This window comes from Festucalex cinctus, chromosome 12 (assembly GCF_051991245.1).
Source record: "Festucalex cinctus isolate MCC-2025b chromosome 12, RoL_Fcin_1.0, whole genome shotgun sequence".
NCBI lineage: Eukaryota > Metazoa > Chordata > Actinopteri > Syngnathiformes > Syngnathidae > Festucalex > Festucalex cinctus.
This window is the reverse complement of record NC_135422.1, coordinates 7,771,154-7,795,935: the sequence shown is the minus strand read 5'-3', so window position 1 is coordinate 7,795,935 and position 24,782 is coordinate 7,771,154. Positions and strand designations below refer to the sequence as shown.

General features: G+C 39.3%; 2 long non-coding RNA genes across 5 annotated transcripts in view; both read left to right on the top strand.

The window, feature by feature from the left end:
* The window catches only part of LOC144031715 (uncharacterized), a 186,502-nt gene that overhangs the window by 96,500 nt on the left and 65,220 nt on the right, over nucleotides 1–24,782 (top strand). For all 4 annotated transcript variants that reach the window (XR_013287590.1, XR_013287589.1, XR_013287587.1 and 1 more), the window contains one exon: nucleotides 9,689–9,738. This is a non-coding gene — a long non-coding RNA (uncharacterized LOC144031715). The remainder of the gene's footprint in view (nucleotides 1–9,688; nucleotides 9,739–24,782) is intronic.
* LOC144032228 (uncharacterized) lies at nucleotides 23,476–24,755 on the top strand. The gene is made up of 2 exons (XR_013287728.1): nucleotides 23,476–23,642; nucleotides 23,844–24,755. It is a non-coding gene; the product is annotated as an uncharacterized LOC144032228 (long non-coding RNA).

Genomic DNA, 24,782 nt, shown 5'->3' with positions numbered 1-24,782 from the left:
TGGCCAGGGGAATTTATTTATTTAACTGCAGATAGGGAGGAGGCCATTATTTATTCAAATATGATTTATTTAAAAAAAACATTTTCCGAATTAATGACATGACCATAGTTAACTCACGATTAATTGCAGTTCTAAATGTCCAATAAAATGCTTTAGTTTTCATACTCTTAACATAGAAGTGGAAATAATCTTAAGCTAATATAAATATGGCTGTATCTTTTAATCATTTATACAGTAATTTCATAATAATTCATAAAATTGAGTTACAATTAGAAAATCTACTGTACGCTAAAAACTGCTGTGATATTAATTTGTTTTTAGGTCATTTTTCTGCCACTAGATGGCACAATTGCATTTGTGAGACGTTGGCGACAACTCAGTGTATTTTTCTTTTCATATTAAGAGCTATTTAATCTTTAACATGACGTAACTTGTGAAATTCTGCACATTTTTAAAATTGCAAAATACAACTTGACCGGTATATGCATTATTAAATTTATCAATACTAAATATTGACGTGGATATGTCTACTGCATTGTGACTGGAATTTTCCCAGTACAGGCTTCCAAGTAAGGGCGGCCATTAGTCGTGTGTTAAAGCAACTTTAAATTAACTCAAAATTAACACACTAATTTTGACACCACTAACATATAGATTGTGATTGTTACAACATTGGTTGGCTTGTTATTTACTATGAAATACAGTCATTTATGATGGAACTTTTTCCATTAACAATGACAGAGTCCCATTCAGCTCTACCAGCCTCTTACATCATTCTTCATGAAAAATACAAATATCCTGATAGCGAACACTAGGCAGCAAAAAAAAAAAGGAAAATAAATCCCCCCATTTTTTTCCCCCCAGAATAAGAACAATAAAAATACATATTTGAACATGTGAAAATAGCTTCAGCTTGTTTCAAAATCTTTTCAAAAGTAAACTTTAAGAAGACCCCTACAGGAAGAGGAGTTGTATTACTCTGTTAAAAACAAGAGAATTTATCAGGAGATTCTTCCTCCGATGGGTTGGGGGCGACCATATTACAGCCCCACTTTCTGCTCGGGGAAGGCGGAGGAGGAAATAGATGGTTCTAGATATAATAGCAAGGGCCCCTGGGTGGTACTCCTGTGAGGAAGAGAGCGGAGATGAGAGTGGAGGTGTGAGTTTGCAGTAAGATTACATTTTCCCTCATTTTTAATGGCTACGCGTGCATCTATCTTCTCTTTTTTTCCCCCTTGTGTCACTCCCACTATTGCACTTCTGTTTAGCCGTGTTCCATTTTTCTCACTGGCCTCTTTCAACACACACACATGCACATACTTGAAATGCTCACATTCAGAATCATGCGCACACACACACTTCTCCCGGCATCCTCCCTCACTTGATCCTTACACCTACGTGCTACAGATGGTTTCATTTTATAAGAGATAAAACCACATTTGGTGGAACTGATTAAACAGAGGGAACAACATCCCCATCTGCCATTTATTCCAATCTGAAATTGCTTGGGCAGATGCTGACATCTTTGGAGATGATTGATTCACCCCGTCTGGCCAGAGAGGGGTTGCGTCCTCCCAAGGGCCGCAGCTTCCCGGAGCTTCCCACTGCCCCGCCATGGCTTCGCCGGTGATAGAGCCGGCAACCCCGCCCCCACTCCTCTCGCTGCCTCAACCACCGGCAAAAGTCCCCCATTTCTCCTCGCCGGCAAGCTGTCGCAATCAGCAGAGCCGCTGATTGGACTTGGGCAGGTGATCTCGACGCACTCGAATCACGGGGCCAGTACATGCCAGCTCGTTCTCTCTCTGTACTGGTGTGTGACTATGATGGTGACAGCATGGGTGGGTGATCAAGGATGTGCTTGTGATTCCACTAAATGTCACACAAATCATGCTCGGTTCATTTTTTTTTTTTCCCGCCCACCTGTTGTAGTCAGACTGCTTTGTTTATTTATTTTTTTGTCACAGATTACAAGTAGAACCGAGGTAACGTTGCAGAATACTGTATATTTCTTTCTAATAGTGGTCAAGGCTTTATTGGAGGCAGCTAATTGCCATTGAATCACCTACAAGAACAAAAATGTTCATATAAATTTAAATATTTATTTGAAATGTATATAATAGTATTCCTAAAAATCCAGTTCAGGTAACAATCTCCTGTCCAATAAATAGCTTAGCCCGAAGATAACCAGCTGAGCTAGCTAAGTAGCTAGTTAGTAGCGACTTAGCTAGCTCGCTTACACAACAAGCCACAAGTCAACTTATGAGCGCACCAGATTCAGTTGTCCATCCATCCATTTTTCTTAACCGCTTGCTCCTCACAAGGGTCGCGGGGGGTGCTGGAACCCATCCTAGCTGGCTTCGGGCAGTAGGCGGGGTACACCCGGAACTGGTAGCCAACCAATTGCAGCAGATTCAGTTGTTTCAATCCAAATCACTTTGTTTCTATAGCACATTTGCTAAACAAGCGTTTCCAAAGTGCTGCACATTGAGATCTGCTCACTATCATACACATAAAATCGAGTAAAACCATATATAACTATAAAAATAAAGAAGTCGACAAAATACTAAAACACAATAATTTAAATAAAATAAATAAATAATAATAAATAAAATAATAAATAAATAATACATAAATAATAATAAAAAAATAATGAATTTAAAAAAAAAAGAAACAAAACGAAATAGGACCACAAAATTTACATTGAACTAAAAGCTAAAGAATAAAAGTGGGGTCTTAAGACGAGACTTAAAACACTCCTCCACTGTGGGAGCAGTTTGAATGTGGAGAAGCAGATTGTTCCACAGCTTCGGGCCAACCACAGAGAGGTCCCTATCCCCCCTAGTTTTCAGTCTCGTCTACAGTACGAGCTGGAACTGGCCCTCAGACTAAAGTGCGCGCCCTGGAGTGTACTTCTGGAAGAGGTCTGAAATGTACGGAGGAGCCAGCCCGTTCAAAGCTTTAAAAACAAACAGTAAGATCTTAAAATCAATTCTAAAATTAACAGGACGCCAGGATGCAAGGATTGGCAAGATATGTTCATGTTTTTTGGTTCCCGTTAAAAGTAATGCTGCACAGTTTTGAACTAACTCTATATGTGTCTGGAATTGGCTGGTGGCCAGTCCAGAGTGTTTGCCACCTCTCACCCAAAGTCAGCTGGATCTCCATTTCAATGAAGAAAATCGATTTGATATGCAAAATGAGTAAATTAAGGATGAATTCATAAGTCAAAGTACCACTGTAGTTTCTTAATACCTGCGTGGATTCAGTGGAGTAACTAGTTCAAATCAAAGCTTTGGCTAGTTCACTGTGCTTTGGCCTTCGTTTTCCTCTAGTCATCATCCAGCATGTGATCACATAACTGCGGACTGAGGTCTGTGTTGTCATCACGCCGTGTGAACCGTTGCCGTGATCTCGACCCCCACCAGAGGTAACGTGGATGAAAGAGTGAAGAGAATACCAAATGGGCCCGGGGTGATTAAATATTCCACTCAACCTTCATCTAATCAACATTTATAGTGTCCTGCCAGTAGAATTACGCTGCCCTCCACTAAATCGCCTCTGCATCATCACTTGTAAACACTCAAGCATTTTAAGATGGAGATCTCCTCCCGCAAAAAAAAATGCCATCAAGGCCGACCGCGTGCGTGCGGATGTGAGCATGGTGTCATAAAAACTGCTGAGCTGGGCTCCTCGATGCAATCAAGCTGTGGTCTCAGCTCATATACTTGTTTGATGATAAGAGAAGATGGAGGGAGAGTGATGGAACTCTCCGAGGGAAGGCGGCCATCATTTAGCTCGGGGAGCGGGTGTGAATCATGGCGGGGAAACGACGGGATGCCGCAGGCGACGGATGAATCATTAGGACGGCGCTAGAGGGGGAGGAGAAGGGCACGTGCCCCCCGGTGACTTAGATCCATCGACTGCAGCATCGACCCTCAGGATTCCAACCTGTCCATCTTTTTTTTTTTTTTTTTTGCCTCTGTCGCTATCTTTCTACTCTCCCGCTCTCATCAGGCGTGTCATTCCATCAGAGGCCTCCTCGTTCCTCTCTTCTAAGCCCCTTGAAGTATGACTCGACGCGGGAATGGCAAATGAATTCCCAGTCCGAGTGCGTACTCCGAGCCTCTCTGCTGCCCTCCCTCTCTCGCCTCGGGCAACCAATTCTACCGCTCTTCCTTGTCCTCCATTCTTTCCTCCGTTACAACAAACCCGACACCCACGGCGAGCTCGCAATACTCCGGGTGAGCTGCTCACCTGCGCTAAAATGACGCGGACTAACATAAAAGGAAGACACGCAAATTGTTTCGGCGTGATGGCGAACTTGGCCCCTTACTGTCCCACTTCTCCCAGTGCAATAATCAATTAGCAGCGACATCCGCGCGAGAGTCGCAACTCCCGAAGGCTTTGACTTTGGACTGGCAGAGGTTAGAGGAAAACAATGTGGAAGCTGCCTTATCTCCGAACACACGAATGTTTGTTAAGGCTCCCCATTAAGTTCCACCCTTGAATTTGCATATTAATTGCATTTTGGCTCTACTTTCCCGCTTTAAGGCTTGTGTTTATAGGTGCTTCATTTCTTTGAGAAGACACTCGTGTCCGCGGGGAGCTCACCTGCAACAGAGGACAAGAAGTGAATTTCCACAGGAAATTGCTTTAACTTGAGTGTAATCGAATTTTCACCCACACACACCTTGAGTTGAGGGCCTAGAGGGCTCGGCCGCATGTGGATCCGCTCTATTCACGCAGCGTAATACCACATATGTGGCAAAAAAACAAGTGGGGAAATGCAAATGTTTTGAAGTCATCTGGCAAAACCAGAACGTATCACGTCACAAATTTTTTTCCATGCCGTCCTCCTGCCGAGCGTGCTTTGGCAGCTTTCTCCAGAAATGTTTGAAAAAGATGTGAAAGTTTTAATGACTGGATTGAGTGGGGGGATAAAGGAACAGCTGGAGATTCTGTAATGTAATGGCTATTCTTATATGGGAGAGGTACATGCAAGCTGTCTGGTTTTGAAGAAAAAAAAGCCGTACTGCAGTTTTATCCTCGCGCACAAAGAACAGGTGATGGAGCGTTCTCTTGTCCCCGTCTCCAAAACAATGTGGCCATATGGAGCACATTTGAATATGAAGCAGCAAATGGCACTTATATATGTGCGATATCCCATCATAAAGAGGCAGGCTATTTATTATCATCATGATAATAATTTCTGTTCACAGATTATGATTTGCATGTTTTTTAATTGAGACGCTTGTGTGCGATTCCATAGAAAGAAAGTTAGATTGTATTTTTTGGCATTAGACCAGGAAGAAACAATTGCAATGTTCACAAGGGCAAACGTTGTCCTATTGAAACCTGATGAAGTCATTTCCTAAATATGAAATATTACTATTAGAGAGGGTTATTTAACTGGATTTCCTTGATTGGCTGGAGGGGTGTAAACACAGAAACGGCCCGCTGTTTACAAAACAAACACAAAATGGCAAAATACAGGCGGGTGGGGTGGGTGCTTAGGACGAAATCACCACCAAAGATTAACATAAACACAGACGTGTAGACTGAGAGAAAGTTAAAGTGTGTACATCCTGTATTTAAAAAGTACATTTTTCTGAGTGAATCCGGCAGACAGCCCCTTTAACGTGATTCTTTAAGCTATTTTCTTGTGTAGAATAAGGCTGTGCAATTCTTGTTAGAGCTAAATTCCACTGCATGATACTTTGCTTTGTGCTTCTGTTGAAGTCAGAATCTAATGATCTGCACTCGGAGGGGGAGTAACTCAGTTCGAGGACATTGATTTTCTTTTGTGCTGCTGATTGATCTGTGGCCAGTATGCCACTGCCTACAAGAAGACCTTGATACAAAGCAGCTGCAAAACAAAAATATAACATGTACATCATAGAATCCATATTTCTAATTCCCCAAATGTGTTTGTGCATATTTCGATGCAAGGCGAGCTTTATTTGTGCGACCGCATGATGATTAGTTGCCGCTATGCCACTGGCCTCCCATGCCTAATGCCCTTTTCCAGTCTAGTGTGAATAACATGCGAGCTGTAGCCTGGGAGTGTCATTACGACCTCAATCGCAGCCGACCACTCCCCAGGCCTCCCCGTGGCGGCACCCGCTGCATCACAGCCCCCCCCTCGGAAAAGGGTGCATGCGCACACACAAACGCGCACATGCACAAATTACACCCCTCAGCCTTTCCATTAGGCCATTTGCCGCAGCACGCTTCTCTTAACATGGTTGTCTGACTGCTCTGTCTCGTCTGTGCTAATGCAAGACTGGGTGTAGCCGCCCCCCCCTTTACGTTCACTCTCACCCCCTCCCACCAATGCGCGCATGGAAGCCGGTGTTTTACTTTTGGGAGGCAAACAAAGAAATGCAGTGGGACTTTGCAGTGCAGTGCATATGGTGCACAACAACAACATGCGCTGCTGCTTTTTAGGGAGCTTCCTATGTGCCGTGGGTGTACATATAAATGTCTTCTGAGGGGTTTTGGTCGGCACGCGGTGGGACACACAGGGCTGCTCTCCCGCAGATGCAATTAGACTAAATGGGATTATGCCTATCACATTTCAGACAGGCCGGGCCTCACAGCCACCTGGGGAAGAGGGTGATGGGTGGAACAGGAGGAGGAGGAGGGGATGGTGAAGAGAAAAAGAGGTGGAGGGGATGCACGGAGAGGAATGCTGTCTCTTAGATACCGCATCCCGTGTAGCACCTCTTCCCGTGTGCCGGCGCATATCTTGAAAAGATTTGTGATTTTTTTTTTTTTTTACCGGATGTCACATCAGCGTTAGACGTATTTCTGACCTGACATTATAACGGCATAGTGGGTTGTTGTTGATATGATGCACTTTAGAAGTACGCCCCCTGTGGTGGAAGGCTAAATGTCAGAAGGAAAGGTTGACATTTTCACACCAGGTGATTGGACCACAATATTCTCCCCATTGGGGTATTACTCTCGAGGATTGTGTTGGGCAAATGGACAAAGAGAACCCATGAGTACCAATACATTCGATACAAGGCACTAGTCAAAGTATACAGTTGTTTAAATATACATGAATAAAACCATGAATTTTTATATTAAATCTTGCAGATTCTATTTGGAGAGGGGTCTTCATAAAAAAAAAAAAAAGTTATATTAATTTGTGTTAAGGTAATTTTCTGCCACTAGATGGCATAATTACATTTGTAAGACATTAGTGACAGCTCAGTGCACACATTCTGCACATTTTTAAAATTGTAAAATTCAACTTGACCCCCGTCGCCACAAATATATGTATTATTATTAAATTTATGACTGCTAAATTTTTTACGTGAATGTGTGTTGCGTTGCGACTGGAATTCCCCCAGTATAGGCTTTCCAAGTCAGTGGCGGTCATTAATCGCACGTTAAAAAATTAGTGGCATTAAAGCAGTGTTTCTCAATTCCGGTCCTCAGGCCCCCCCTAGCCAGCCTGTTTTCCATGTCTCCCAATTCCCAATGCAGCAATTGGGAGACATGGAAAATAGGCTGGCTAGGCGTACCTGAGGACCGGAATTGAGAAACACTGCATTAAAGGAACTTGAAATTTTAACTTTTGACAGCCGTAATTGTAACATACTTTTAAATGTCTTTTTAAAAAAATCGTGTATATATATTAAAATGTATGTCAAGTGAAGCTAGACTTTAAAATAAAATTACCATATTTTCACGACTATAAGGCGCACCTTCAATGAATGACATATTTTAAAACTTTTTTCATATATAAGGCGCTAGAGTAGAGTCTGGGTTTACGTTATGCATCCATTAGATGGTGCTGCGCTAAAGGGAATGTCAACAAAACAGTAAGATAGGTCAGTCAAACTTTATTAATAGATTACAAACCAGCTTTCTGACAACTCCATTCACTCCCAAAATGAATAAACAGCTGTTTTATTATTTTCTTTGATGTAAAGTATTAGTATTAGCTAGCGCGTCACCGATCGTGCAGGGTCGCCGATAGCGTCTTGACAGCGAGACCTGTTGCGGCTCAATATTGATCCATATATAAAGCGCACTGGATTATAAGGCGCATGGTCAGCTTTTGAAAAAATTGAAGGCTTTTAGGTGCGCGTAATAGTCGTGAAAATACGTTAATTACCATTATTATCTAGAACTGCAATACTAGTTATAATAAATGCATGGCACAATCTTTAATCTGTGTAAATAACTTGCTTTCCATGCTTTAATTCATCTGGGAGTGTACGTCCATAGGTGCTTCTGTTTTGGTTAACAATATAGATTAACTGTGCTCAGCAGCTTGCATTTGAGCAATCGTGCCTTTCCTGGTGGGGAAAGAAACAAGTCTGTTAAATTGAGGCATTTATTTGTCTTAACTGGATGATGCACATGGGACTAATTGGCGTCTGGTCGAGGGTCCACCACCATTTGTGCAAATACTGTAATTACTACTTTGATTGTTGGGATGTTATTCCAACACTTGACTATACATGTGTCGAAGGGATCTATATTCGTAGATAGCATAGCTGCGCTAGAGCATAAAAACTACCGCATCTTCGATTTTTGTGTAAGTCTTTGTTTCGCTTGTTTGGGAATCTGGCAGACCACTTGCGGGCGTTTCTTTTGACATGTGTCTGGTGCACCTAACAATTTTCGTACCACGTCTAAATATTAGCACAGGTAGTCTAACAGGTAGTCTTTCCATCAGAACTATGACACCTGCGTGCATCAAAATCTCTGAATTAATAGAAATTAATTTATTTACCATATTTTGAAATCTCATCCCTGGTCACGACACAGCTATGGAATAACTGTTTGTCCCATTCAATAAACAGCTGAAAGTGCATCAGCAAACGTGAGTTTGTACACTGCCTTTTAAATGTCTTCCTCTCTCAGGAATGAAATGTCACAGCACTTTAGCGCTAATAAAATGTGAATAATTTCCCCCTCCAGTGGTAGCTGTATCCCATCTTGCACACACTTACCAATATTTCAGCGGGCCCACATTTTCCTCTTTTGGTAGTTTGTGGGGGCAGGACTGGCAGTCTCCCATAGACTCGCTCTCACATTAATCAAAAAGGAACGAGCGCGGTTCCCAAGCTCAATTGCGAGCCCACTGGTGCCAGCTGTGTTTGGGACAGACCCGGATTGGCCGGACTGACCCTGATCACACACTGTCATTGTTCCCTGGGCCTTGTAAACACTGAGCGGGCTACAGCTGATCAAATTCAGGCTAACGTAAGATGCACAGATGCATGCACATTGCATGGATATATGCAAACACTCTCTTGTATAGATACAATTCTATATGAAATATAATTTGTTTTTTTGACAATGTGTAGCTTGTCTGTAGATGCGCAAATGGAAAGCGTTAGATCGAAGCTTATGGGGTTCCACAGAGGGAACATTTGTCACTGCAAGCAAATAGCTGTCTTAATGATGAGGGATTAAACATTTATGGAGGACCTAAGGTTCCTCCTACCCTTCCAGAGCACAGGGGACAGAAAACGGATTTGGTAACATAAACTGTGACAGGCTACGGACCATTAATTACTGAATTTGTTGACGTTATGACAAATAGTGTTGCCATGGCCCTCACCAGTGTCCGTGACTTGTACAAGGCCAGCTGGACAAAGTCGCAGTATTTTCCCTGTTAAACCACATGTGCAGGTTGACTTGAATCTATCTTGATCTTTTTCAGCCCCGCTGCATTATGACAGAAGTTCAATTGAGGCACACACACAAAAAAAGGTAAGCCGTTTTTACGAACAATTTCTTCACTGTCTGTGCTTAGTTTCTCTCTTCACACTATTTCTGTTGTTGGTTCTGTCACTGTGTCAACTGGTGAGGTGACACCGCAAGTGTGAACATAAACAGCAATTCAGACCAGGATCTTTCCCAAAGCTTAAGCATGGCCTATTTTCTATTCATGGAACTACACATACACCATTGAACTCACATGACTAGCCTTTTAATTCTGATAACAAATTTAAGTTGGATGTTGAAAAATGGCTTCAGCTCAGCTCAGGTAAGACAGCAGAACCAGTTTTCTTCCATTTTGTCCTCCAATACTGTTCAATTAGAGAAAACTGAAAGTCTTATGCCTCGATGGCTGTCCAATTGAGATTTGAACCAATACCCAAACCCAGCCTGTCATTGGAGTCATGTGCACAACTACGGTCTTGTCATTTTTCCGTCTCAAATTGAGGTCAGTAGTGAAAGAAAGGCAACAGTGTGATGTGTGTGCACTGTGCGGGGAGCACCCCACCTCCCGGCCCCCCATCCTGTCACGCATGTGGTCAACTGTGCCCCATAGGGCCATCCACTATAAATGGTGGCCTGAAATCTTGGAGGCAATTTGTACATTCCCCAGTGGGATAGCCAAACCCAGTGGAACCTCTGATGTTGATGTCGAATTCAGAGGAGGACCAAATTTATGGTAAAAATATACCTCTAACGTCACCCCCCAAAAGACAGACCCCTCAATATGTCATGAGACTTTAGGATTTCTTCAGGTTTTCTTGTGAGACTCGAATATACCTTATTATTATTGTTAATATTATAATAATTATTATTCTTGTTATTATGGATATTGTTGTTGTTAATAATAATAATAATAATAACAACAAAATTATTATTAGTATTAAACATATGGATAATAATAATAATAAAATTATTATTATTATTAGTATTGAACATTTGGATATTATTATTATTATTATTAATTAATAAAATTATTAGTAGTAGTATTAAACATATGGATAATAATAATAATAATAATAATAATAATAATAAAATTATTAGTAGTAGTATTAAAGATATGGATAATAATAATAATAATAATAATGATGATGATGATTATTTCAAAACCAGATGTCAGTGAATACTCACTGTTTGCTTAGTAACATAAAAGAATGGTAATAATACCTTTTGACTCAGGATGCTCGATACCACTTTTTTTCAGACCGATACCAGTACGACTACTCAACAGTTGAGTAATCACTGCTACCGACACCAAGTACTGATACCACAACAGTGACAGATAATTTCTACTTCCTGATGGTAAAAAAAAAGCTACAGAAGCTTGGCTGATACTGGTATCAACCGCTGTCGCGAATACCGGCACCTTGAATTAAGGCTGGGTATCGGCCCAATGCCGATACCGGGTACTGATACTCACACATCCCTATTTCGGACATCAAATTATATTGGGATAAAAGTGAATCAAAATGTATTTGTTTTTCCAAAATTAAAATAATTGACTAAATCTGGCCTCTGAGCCTTGAGCTTGACACTTGTGACATTGACACGTGTGTTCTAAAGGTGTCTTTATTTATTTTTGCGTGTGTGTGAAACAAATCCAGTGAAACAAGGGGAAATCTGTAGTAAATTGGTTTTGTGTGTGTATGTAAATACTCGAGGGAGCACACACTGTACTCTTCTCTCGTTTAGTTTACCTAAAGCAAGTTCGATGATGGTTATTAACCTTTAGCAGCACCAATGTATCACCTGGTGAACACAACCACCATTCATCACTGATTTTAACAATTTGTCCGAATGAGTCTCGGGTGAACTGCGAAGGTCTAAAGACTGCCTCATTTATAGCGCTAAATGACTTGGGCACCGCATTCTGAATAATGACTCCTTTTTATAGAGACACTTAAGATTGACCGTGCGGGTGCTAGAATAATAGCTGCATTTATGAGTCAAACGTATGGCGAGGAGTCACAGAGGGCATTGTGGTGCCTATCTGTCTCCTGCTGGATCTCAGAATAAGAGCAAGTCACCGCTATGAGCAAGACGGGTTTTCGCTTGGTCCGTTTTTTTTTTCTTTTCCTGTGCTTGTTATCAGCCTTCACAGTAGACGCATCCCGCTGCCAGCTGCTGGAAGCTGGCAATTAGGCTTTGCACTTGAAACAAGGTGAGTCAGGACCTTTTAATGGTGCAGCACAGAAGTTCCGCAGCACCGAGGCGCGGTTGTCCAATTATGTTCAATGATGCTGCAGGAAGGCATGCCCCATTGTAAATGCTGTATATCAGTGGTGTCCAAACTACGGCCCGGGGGCCATTTGCGGCCCGCCGTCCTTTTTTTTTAGTGGCCCGCGACACATGCTAAAAATGGCATTTGACTCAGTTCAAATAAAATAAAAACAAAAAATGCTTGGAGATGGTCAAAGTAAGAAGGGAGGGTGTCAAAAAAAAACACAGGTCCTATTAAAGGTTATTTTAGTTGGCAAAAACTAACGAAAAAACTAAAATTCAAAAAACAATTTCGTTAACGAAATAAAATAAAAACAAAGATGCTTTTTTAAAAAAGGAAAACTAACTGAAACTACATTTTATGTTTACAAAATTAACTAAAATAAAACTAACTATAATTATAGCAAAAATGTCCTTCGTTTTAGTCTTTGGTAATTAATTTAATGCATGAGCCTTTGGGAATGATTTAAAAAATTTAAAATTTTAAATTTTTAGTAATTTATTTTGATATAAACCGGAATAATGACGTCGCGGCCATGGTGTTTTTTAAATATTGCGCACAATACTACACTTAAAAAAATAAATAAAACTAATACTGAAACTAACTAAACTAAAACTAAGCATTTATTAAGGAACTAAAACTAATTTAAAAAAAAACTAACAGAACCACCCTGAAAACCAATTAAAACGAACTAAATTTAAAAAAACAAAACTCAAAACAAAATAAAAACTAAAATGAAAAATTCCAAAACTATAATAACCCGACTGCCAAATTACAAATAAATTGGTTTATATACTGTAGCATTTTTCTAAATATGTAAAAGCAGAAATAAATTATTTGTACAATTTTTAGGACTAAACCCATTTTTTCTTCATAACATTATGTGGCCCTTGCGTCCGTCTGATTTTCTGTATGTGGCCCTCAAATGAAAAAGTTTAGACACCCCTGCTGTATATGGAAGTTGTAAGGTTACATATGTTATTGTATGCTGCTTCTCATCCTACACCTTGATGGTGGGGGGGCACTTCTATTGAGTCTACTACACCTTGTTTCCTTGGCCCCTTACCCAGGCAGCCTTCAATGTGTGTGTTGGTGAGCGTGAGCCAGTCAACAGTGTCATGTTTGCTCCGTCTTACACACACGCACATACACAAATGTGCACAGTATAAATAGCGAGATACATGCACATTATAAAGCGGTTCTTAAATAGAACATAGCGTAGGCTGAAATAACAAAATGATATCTCCGTTATTTTCTGCTATGCTTAAATGTAATTATATTAATTTTGAGCTATTTATGCGTCTATTTTCATCTCGCTTCCCTTAATATTCTTAATAGTGCGTGACAGAAAAGGCATTTACATAAAAATATTTCTGAAATTCACAGATTTAAACCCTCCGGGGAGTGTGTATTTAAAAAAAAAAAAAACTGCTACTGCATAACAAGAAAGCTGATAATCCTTTACGGGTTGGTATTGTCTGTTTTCTGATTTTGTTCTACCCGAAGTCTCTAGTTTTGTCATATTATGCTATATTCTTTATGGATTATAATTGACACAAAACATTCTAAAATAGAACGAACAAATACTACACTATTGCAGAATAGGTAATCGTTCACTTGCCATCTTACATCAGATATTTGGAACATTTATTTATTTATTTTTAATCCCAAATGTTCTTCCTGATGAAACCCTCCCATTTATCTGGTTTAGGGACAAAATAATTTTAAAGACACACAAAGGTATGGTCCAAAAGGATTTCTGGGCGGAGACTCGTTTAAGTCATTTTTGGGGGCAAAAATTATTTTTTAGCTAAATTATCTCCTCATGATGCAAATGGTTAAATTTGTTGTGTTTCCTGAAAAATCGATTATTTTAACTCTTTTACTGCCACACGTTATCAAAAAACCTTTGATATGACAAAGGATTTGATCATTCACGAAAAGGGATACAATGCTTCCATCTGCTGGCCATAGTTAGTGGGTGTTTTTGATTCCACAACCCGTTGACCAGGCACCACTGCACTTAGACGTTGCACTGAGAAAAAAAATAAAAATAAATAAAAACTTAATTGACGTCATTTAACGTTTATGGCGGCATACATCGTGATTTTACTGATCGTTATTAAACGTTTTTGGCGGTCAAAGAGTTAAGAAGGTGTTGATATGCAAATGTGGCTGTGGGAACGCCCACTCCTGATTGGTGGGCTGGTTTCAAACGCATTCCTGGTTGGCTGCTTTCTCGAGCGTCAGTTTTGAATGTTTTGTTCACAAACCACAACGGAAAAACGGACCTTAGCTTTAACATAAGAAAAAAGAAAAATTTAGGGATGTTTGATGTCACTTTTTTCCCCCAGACCAATACCAGCACAAGTATTCAATTTTTGAGTAGTCACCGATGACTACTTGTAAAAAATACAACACACCTAAAAAAAAAAAAAAAAAAAAAAAAAAAAAAAATGTAAACTCTTAGTGTATCTTACCCAAAACACTTTGATTCTTGGTTTGGACTAAAGATTAAGATAAATGAATCTTGAATATATTTTTTAAAACATGGTATTTAAATCTTATTGACCGCGTCAAAATAGTGTATATTCATATTCTCGGTGGAAATCAAATTCTACCAAACCTTGAGGGAATCATCAAGCATGTGTGCGGATGTCTCGCAAGGCGCTGTCGTTCTTTTCAGTCTTTTGTTCTCCAGCAGATAAAGAGCTGGTTGACAAACACATAAATATGCATTCATCTGTTCTACTTGGGCGGTTGTGAAGAACTGTCAAGCGTCAAATGTAAAGGTCATGCTTTTCTTTGCTGTAAGGGAAAAATCCCGGAGACTACGGTTAGGGCACTATTTGAATAAACTATGCAAGGAATTACAAGTAACCTTCAGGGGTAAAATGCACCTCCCGCCCCCACTTTTTGCCCTCTCTGGCTTCCATAATAAAATGCATCCAAAATGTCACCATTCCAAATGAGACTATAGATATAATTTCAGATGTCGAGTTTTTTTGTGCAAATCCTAAAAAATACTGTAGATACAAACGTGGGGACATTATTATGCCCCCCCCCCCCCCTTTTCTGGGTGGAATGTGACAGCCGAGCAGAATGTGGCAGGTGGGGGTCTTTCAAGCCGAGTGCAGGGTGACCTTGCCACTTCCTGTTCAGAAAGCACGTTGGTCGGTAACACTCGAAATGTGCCATGGACAAGGCCGGCAAACAGCCCCCCCACGGCCTCACGGCAGCAGATGCCACGTGGCGGGCCGCGGCGTTCAGCCGCCCAGGAGACGTAGGCGAGCAACCGGCCGGGTCACCGGCGCCCATGTCCGTGTCATGCAGAGAAAAAAAGGCCTTCTCAGCGGGCGGGCGGGCACAGTGCCGTCTCCTGTTTCCCCGGTGACAGAGTCGAACAGCTCGTTTGCATGTGCTTTGTGTCGACTCAAGCAAGTGGCTGTCAGGGATAATTAAAAGTAATAGCGCTTAGCGCTTTTTGGATTAGTGCACTCGACGACGACAACATTACGGTCTGGGTTAGTGTCTTTGTTTATGTTGCTTATACGAGGTGCGACAATAAAGAAACGAGACTATCAAACTCAAACGGACGCTTTGCTCCATGTTTGGGCCAACTCCAGTTGCGTGACAACAGTGTGCTACACAAAAGCCTGAAAGAGAGTTAAAGCTGTTTTTCTGCTACATAACATTTGACTGTCAAATCTTGTGAAGAACTCATTTCTTTGTAAAATGATCAAATTATGCAGGGGGCTTAACGAGGGATGAAAAATGTTCACATTGTTTAACACAACGTAACTCAAGATGCGTCACATACTGTAATTAATAGTATATTTAAAAGCTGTCACAAGCAATTAAATGCATTTAGAAGCAATGTAAAGAAATAAAAATACCTTGCTAAAATTAAGTGCAAGAAAAAGATTTTCAAAGTTTTCATTTGCACTTTATTGATATGTTTTGAATCTTTAGCCATTCATATTATTCAGTCTGATATTAAAGGACACCAACAAATCAATGGACCATGTTATACACACATATAACAAAAAATAAGGGTGAATATTGGGAGGTTGTATTATACGAAGTTATGTGTTATTTTTTGTGGCCCACTAAAGCCAATAAAGTGTCTTTTGATTTATTTTTATTTTGGCAAAAAAAAACCTGCTCAAAAATTGTTTTTCGTTCACTTATTATTAATATTAGAAATCAGAAAACAAATTTCTCTCTCTTTTTTTTTTTTTTTTTTGTCACCAAATACATTCTTAACTTAAATATACAGGACTGTCTCATAAAATTTGAATATTGTGGTAAAGTCCATTATTTTCTGTAATGCAATTAAATAAGCAAAATGTCATACATTCTGGATTCATTACTAATCAACTGAAATATTGCAAGCCTTTTATTGTTTTAATATTGCTGATTATGGCATTTTCAGCCAAATATCTTATCTCAAAATATTAGAATATTTCCTCAGACCAAGTAAAAAAAATACCAATGTGGCTCGCAATGAAAATGAATTTGACAAACCTGATTTAATCTAAACAGTCGAAAAGTGAAAATTTGAAAACTTTCACCCTAACCATTTCTTCCTCCACGTGTGCCAGTTGTGTGTTCAGTGAAGGCATGATTACATAACCAAACTAAAATGTCTGTTGTAGCACAGATGTAGTTAGCTTTTCCATCTTGAGCAAAGTCTCATTACATGCATATGGGACATTTTAAACCTATACAAACACCAATAAAAAAAAATAAATGATAGTGACTTTAGATGTGTATAGTGTTTCTTTACCAAATGACATTGCCAATTACTAGGGATGTAACGATAAGGGCAATATCGTGATATTAAAACTTCCACAATACTGTCGTCGTCGTCATGTTCACAATATTTAAAAGGAACAAATATGTAAAAAAAAAAAAAAAAAAAATCCGGTTGATTTTCATTTGTGTAGTTCTAGCACCCTCTAGTGGCTAGTTTATTAGTGCAATTTAATTTTCATTAGGGATGTTTTGGCCGTCTGTTTAAAATCGATGCTAATTGTCAGATGAAGGGGAACCTAATTTGCTTGTGAAACGATCAACGCGTGTTTGCATTAGCAAGTCAGTGCCTCAATATTGTTATTAGAGAATGTAGGTAGTTTATATGCTTTGCTGTTATGTACAAAAGTACAATATTGTGCTTTTTTTAGTATGAGCTCTCTTTTTTTTTTTTTTTTTTTTTTTTTTTTTTTTTTTTTTACAATTTTGTCATCTTATTTAAATATCGCCAACCCCCCCCCCCCAATATCGTGATAATAATCCTATCGTGACCATTATATCGTGATGTTTGGATATCGTTACATCCCTGCCAATTACTGCCAGAAACGTCACATCTGTCAGGAATTGTTATTGTTCTCTATGAATAGGGATTGCTTGGAGAACATGTTTCAGGTTCTATTTTTATGTTCTTAAATCAAGCCTAAATTGACCCCAATGAGGACAAGCACTACAGCTGCGGCTAGATAGACGGTTCAACTTTAACTTAAGTAAATCCACGAGACACAAATCGCAGCTACTTCTTTGACAAATCACCGGAAAAGAAATGAAAAGAAATAAACCTGACACCCGTGCTGTGTAAAGTGGGCAATAAAAGTTTATTCTCCTTCAAATGAAAACGATTTCTTGGATTCACAGGAGCGAATTTTAACTAATGTTAAACGCAGTGTAATAATATATGCAGTCAAACTTTTGAAACATCAAACGTAAATAACCGCCTGCTTGGCAAGGAACCAAAGCAGGATTTTAAATACCTTTTGAACAGATGAAAGCGAATAGTCTCAAATGGTGCAATGAAAGAAAAAGTTTGATTGAACAGACGTAGAAAACCAATCAGATATCAAATAAAACTGACTGTGATATGCACTTGAACGATGTATATCGTAATTACTTTTTTATGTGCTACTGGGCTTGGATTCAGATCTTCATTTGATGAAACTACACCTTTTTTTTAACTTTTTTTTTATCAAGGAAGGAAAATGATAATTGAGTACCACAATGGAGTGATAAATGAGCATTATTTTTGTGTGGGCACATCGCTGTAAGAAAAATATCTTTACAGCCATTGGATGGATGAGGCATTCATCCATCAAATACTGTACGGTGGGTCAGGGACTGAGCTATGTTTGGTGAGTAATCTAAATGGTCACGCTGAGCTTCAAGGCCCCCAAGGGGTTGCCCTCTCTCTCGCCTGCACTGCAAACAGATCAAGGTTTACTTCTTGCCTTTTTCTAGGTCATTATTTATTATGTAAAACATCAACGTCCTTGGCCACCGCCGCGCAGGATCTCCCCCCCCCCCCCCCCCCCCCCCCCAATTGACAGATCTCATTATGCGATAAAGGTGTCAAAGATAGCTCATAATGCTTCAGAGAAATGTAACACCATTAGCGGGTCATTGTCACTGTTCTAATGTGTCCTTTTAAGCCGCTTAGTGAACTGGTGTTGAAGTGTGATACAGGGATTAACCTATCAGAGAGTTGCTGCGGAGGAGTTGAGCCGCCACTGATGAGGAATTTTTATTTATTTATTTATTTTTTTGGACGTGTGGCGATATCTTCCCAGGCGCCGCGCGAACTCATTCCTAAACGCACATACTGGAGCTTCCTCGGATATGGTGGATGATGTCTGTTGGCATGAAATAAGGGTTCTCTTTTGCCTTTTTTTGTTTAGCCTCCTATTGTGTGCTTTCGTCATTTACCGTATTTTCCGCACTCTAAGGCGCACCGAAAAGCCTTCAATTTTTTCAAAAGCTGCCCATGCGCCTTACAATCCAGTGCGCCTTATATATGGATCAATACTGAGCCACAACAGGTCTCGCTGTCAAGACGCTATCGGTGACCCTGCATGATCGGTGACGCGCATGCGCAGAAGATCCCGCCATCTTGGATCGCTAGCTAATACTAATACTTTACCTCAGAGAAAATAATAAAACAGCTGTTTATTCATTTTGGGAGTGAATGAAGTTGTCAGAAAGCTGGTTTGTAATCTATTAATCAAGTTTGACTGACCTAGCTGACTGTTTTGTTGACATTCCCTTTAGCGCAGCACTATCTAATGGATGCATAACGTAACCTCAGCCTCTACTGTACCGCCTTATATATGGAAAAAGTTTTAAAATATGTCATTCATTGAAGGTGCGCCTTATAGTGCGGTGCGCCTTATAGTGCGGAAAATACGGTATTTCTACCTACACCAATTGATATCTTCATTACTTGGCTGTACACTGGGTGTGGATAAATGACAAATATTAAAAACGCCTCAATTTACATCAAGGCTGTGATTGTAGCTCCCTTCTGGATGAATTATTGCAAGGATTGAAGACTATTAATGATCCATAGGTGTGACTAGTTGTTTGTCTATATGTGCCTTGTGAATTTTGTGAACTTTGAACGAGTTCAGCTACCGTACGTGTACGTCTCACCCAAAGTCAGCTGGGATACGCTTCAGCTAACCCGCAATCCTAATGAGAAAATGATTGGCTGGAAAATATAATTGTTGGAAAAAAAAAAAAAGTTTTCAAAATGGAAATTAGAAATATTTAGGAATGTATCGGAAAAATTGTGCCCTTGAACGAGACCTGAAGTGAAATCAACATTTGCTAGCATCGCACGCGTTCACCCCTCAGTGGGATACGGACTTAAAACGTTTCCTAAACATTTTCTAAACAGAATTAATGGTTCTCCTAAAGGGGAAGTCAACCCATATTTCCCTTTACAATATGTTATATGTCTAAACTGAGAATTCTAATTAATAATATTGCGTTTGTGGAATATTAATTTAGTCGCAACATTTTTTAATCCATCTCAGGAGCAGCCATCTTGTCACTATTTGCCAACTCAAAATGACATCACAGTTGCTCAGGGCAGAGATAGCGACCAATCAAAGTGCAACTTCAGAAAACAGGTGAGCCATGATTGGCTGATTTAAAAAAAAAAAAAAATGTTTTTTAATATTATGTTGGGGGACAATACAGGGACAATTAGTGCTGTAAACTCATATTTGTAGTGAAATGCAAGAAAGCCAATTTCCTCAACCACAAAACATAAAGTATCGTATGAAATGAACATTGATGGCAAGAACATGCATTTTTTTTTACTCCTATTACGTCCCTTTTAGTCAATTATTTCTATCTAAAGCAATTAATATCCACACTTGTTAGCCACTGGCTCCACATAACCATCACAAATCTTAAATGCACCTCAATTCTATGTCAAGAATGTGGTTATTGCTCCCTCCTGAATGAATTATTGAGCAGATTTCACATTTGAGTTGTGGAAATTGCTTTGAGTGACGGCAAATGCTCGCAGTGCGAAGTGGTTATTTATGATGCTGATGATGTTTGATTCCAACCAGCTCATCATTGAGCCATTAATCGCGCTCCCGCTGACTCAATTCCACCGATCAATTAGCCAACCTCACCATCAGTCACTCAATTAGCGCTCCGCGTCGCAACAACATCTTATTAAAGATTGTGAAACACAATAGATGTGCTGTGCAATAGTGATGATGTGATGAATAATAACGTCAACACATGTGACAAGAATAAAAAGTGTGTAACTCCTTAATTTATAAGTGAATAGGAAGTTGTTTTTTTTTGTTTTTGTTTTTGTTTTTTGGCATGGGTTCAGTACCTATTCAGTGACGATGTAAATGGTTGTCTGTCTCTGTATGGTCGTAACAATTTGTGAAATTTGCACTTTTTATTGGATGATGATGATATTTGAATACAAAGAATATGTAAAGACAGAAACACTCAAACTACCCTGGCTCTGTGTCTATAATAATAATAATAATAATAATAATAATAATTTTATATATATATATATACACACACACACACACAACAGCATAATATAAATTGTCTGTCCCCTTGAGGGATTATAATTAGTATGTTGGGGGGGGCGAAAAATAACCAAAAATGAATGCATACAAATTAATAAAAAAAAATATACTCCAGTTAATCGGAAGTGCCAGCGGACATTTAAGCCCGAGTTCCTGATTTACTTTTTTTAATTTTATGGCTCAGCAGGAATTATCAAATCTTTTTGATTACATTTTAATATGACCTTGATGTAAATGTGCCGAGCAATCAATACCATAGCCATTAGCATCTTGCTAATTGTATGTGAAATAATAATAATAATTTGTCAGGCCCTCAAATCTCTTTGAGCTTTTTATTTATTTATTGGACATATGGAGGGAGAATGGCGCCGCTAGCCAAGATGGATGTGACGAGGAGAGCCCCGAGATGCAAATTAAACCATTTTTAATTAAATCTACTGATCATAATAGCCCTTTTTTTTTTTTCAGCAATCCTCCTGACTCGATTTGAATAGAAACATACATTTTGTTACCTCAAAAAGAAATGTTTTTGCTTTTTTTTTGTGCGTGGTTATTTTCTGTCTTATTATTATTATTGTTATTATTATTATTATTTTAGCATGCTAGCTCTGTCAAAGTTGCACAACTTTATTGTCCTATGTAGAAACATGTGACATTGTGTAAAACCACAATGCACTCATCAGCATAATGGGACTATTTATTCAGCTTTGTTAGGAGAAGAGGTCATGTGATTGGCTGTCGTAATTATAGCATGCGCTTAATTACATTAGCAACCCTTCTGTCTTTTCATATTATCTTTGACACCAAAAAAAAAATCCACTGAGAGACATTTGATTATGTTAATCAGCAACATTTTATACATGGTAATGGAGGCCTAGTTCAAAGCCATTAGTGCTATGAGGAATATCCATTTAAGTGTCTGTGCTCTCCAACGCGACTCGCTTGAAAATGCACATTGTTTAATGGTATTGATCAACGGTCGAGAGCGCTGCGAGGCTTTTTGCTCATTACTCTGGTTCATTCAGGCCTTGTGGGGTAATGGTGCCTGCACGCTGATAACGGCCACGGTCGCTCTGGTGATCGAAGAGAGAATCATAATCGTAAAAATATGGAGGGGGAAACAAGAAAAGTGTCATTATCTGCGGGAAAAAATGTTAGCGGATGGACCTTATGTCAGGAGAAGTCTGTTTGGACGTTTGTTCATTCCAGCTATTTGTTAGTGAACGTTGAAAGTATTTCTTACGTAACTGGCATTTTTAGCTTCATTTGGATGGAAACTTTTTTTTTTTCTTTACAGTTAACTTATTTTGGGCTTTTACAGTGTTTCGTCTTGATAAAAATGAGGACTTTGTCTTTTGCTGATCCGAGGTATCGGGGCGTGGTGTCTGAAAAAAGAATGCGTCTAAATTGTCTCAACTACTTAATAACTAACTAGATTCAAATTACTTTTTTTTTTTTTTTTAATTCAAATAAAGGTAGCCCAACATCATACCTTTTTACATGGATTTAAGTTTAGTGCAGCAGTGCTTCAAACCAAGTAAACAAGAAACAAACCTAACTCCACTTTTAAGTGGTAGCTTCACGTTCAGTCACAAAAAACAAACGAACGCTGTGATAGACTGTGAGTGAACTTGACATGATTTTTTTTGGCCTTTCAGATGTTTTTCTTTTTGAAATTACATCACAGTTTCTGGTTATCATTACTATCAATGACGGTTCATGTTGCAATAGTCAACGTCTTTGGACAGTTAATAACAGTTAATATATGTGACACAAAAGAGTCCGTGCTGTTATGTGCTGAAGGGTTGGATCCCAAAGCACAGACACAAATTTGTAACTATTTATTCACATAACTTGACTAAACGAAAAACAACGAGAATGCATCACGAGATGCCAAGCCCCCTTGGGCTGCGGAGAAGCACAGAGGAACAGTGAGTAATAATCCGGCCACACATTTCTCAGACAGCTTATATAGACAGTGAATCGATCCCATTGGTTGTGGCTAGACATGTGGGTAACAGGACTGACATGGAATTATCTGATTGGCTGTTGACCCAGTAACGCGATTACAGATTCTCGACATCACATAGTTCTTACAGATAGATCTTGACATCACCTAACATCACATAGCATTAAAGAGGCTGTCTGCCGGTTTCACTCAGTAAAATGCACTTTTTAAATACAGGATTTAAACAAACTACTTTTCAATGTATAGATATGGGCTTTTCATAACATGTGGGAGTGATTTTGTCCTAAACCCCCACACCCCCAGCCTGTATTTTGCCATTTTGTGTTTGTTTTGTAAACAGCGGGACGTTTCTGTGGAAAGACAGTGTTTACACCCCTCCAGCCAATCGCAGAGCTGGGGTCGCAAATGGGGCCGGGCGAATGTGTCAGCTGCGTGACGTCACTCCCGCGGCAATTTGAAAGCACGCACGGATTGTTTTTTTTTTTCACTCATTCATTCACACATGTAAGCTTCTGTGAGTGATGTTAGCATTAGCAATTGTTAGCTTATTTTGTAAAATCTTATTACCATTCAGAATTAATCTAATTACATTTCATGTAGGGTGCAAAAAATGTTTACAGCTTAACAATAGTTCATCAATACACATTTTCATGAGGCTTTAAAGCCCCAGTGTGTAGCTCACGACCGCCATCTATCGGTCAAACAAGATAATGCAATGATTTTAAGCACACGAACTACGGCGTCCCAGAGAGACCCTACTTCAACAGCCTACCACCAATTTCACCGGAACAGAACGCAAACAACTTCTGGTATTCCCTCGAGTGATGACGTAAGTGAATTGCATTTGTTAGACATACTGTACAGATCCCTAATAATTGTGATTTAGTCATTTAATTTCAGAATTAATATTTTTGTCGGCATTGTTTGGAAATACTGTACGTCAGCTAATGATAATGGCTATCTATGTTCATATTTGTTAGTGCAACTAAACCATGCAACAGAGAACACACAGTTATGTTATGTTTTATAGACATGTGGACCATCTCAAAGGGGGCGAGAGAGACGACGAGGAAGAGAACGCGGAAGTGAACGCGGTGTCTCGTAACGTACAATTATGTCATCATGGAAAAATAATTCCATTCGAGCATGCATGTGAATGGCTCAAAACATACCTTTGCTTGGAATATGTGGTATTTAGATTACATCGTTTGCTGATATGTTTAGTATATCGTACAAAATAATGGTGTTAACTGAACTACACAGATGCAACTCAGACTCGTAAACCCCCCCGTGTCTTGTTGCTACTAACCACTCAGAAAAGTGCTGCTTACAAAAACATTTGAAACCCTTTACTCAGATATTGATTTGTCACCATGTTGAACAATTTTACCTAATAAATATCACTAAGCAACTTAATTAGTTTTGATTGAAGATACAACAGCTTCCTTGTACTTCGATGTGCAGGAATTTACATGGCTTTCACAAATAGTCTTGCTCATGTAATAATGTACTTCATTGGCTCAGTGACTTTCAGTTCATTGTTTGGTACCTCATCTGACATACAATTGTTACCTTCTTGCAGAGACTCGTACAGGAAATGACCATGGAGGAACATGAAGATATCCAAGTCCAGCTGATAGACTGACACCAAGAAATACTTTTTGACACATTGCTGACACATCAGCACCACCATGATTTCCTGTACCTGGATCCCACATCAGCACCACCATGATTTCCTGTACCTGGATCCCAGACTGCAGCACCTTGGTGGACTTGTAGCAAATAAGTGACACTTTCCCAGATCCTTGAGGACAATACAAAGGTTTTTTACCTGGCATATAATTAGTCCATGTCTGACACTTGTTGTTGTAGTTTGTATAACTTGTATATTGTTGTTGTGTGTTAATTTGTACATTTTGAATAACTAAAAAAATACTATTTCCTTTGGCGTCAACATGCAGTGTTCATT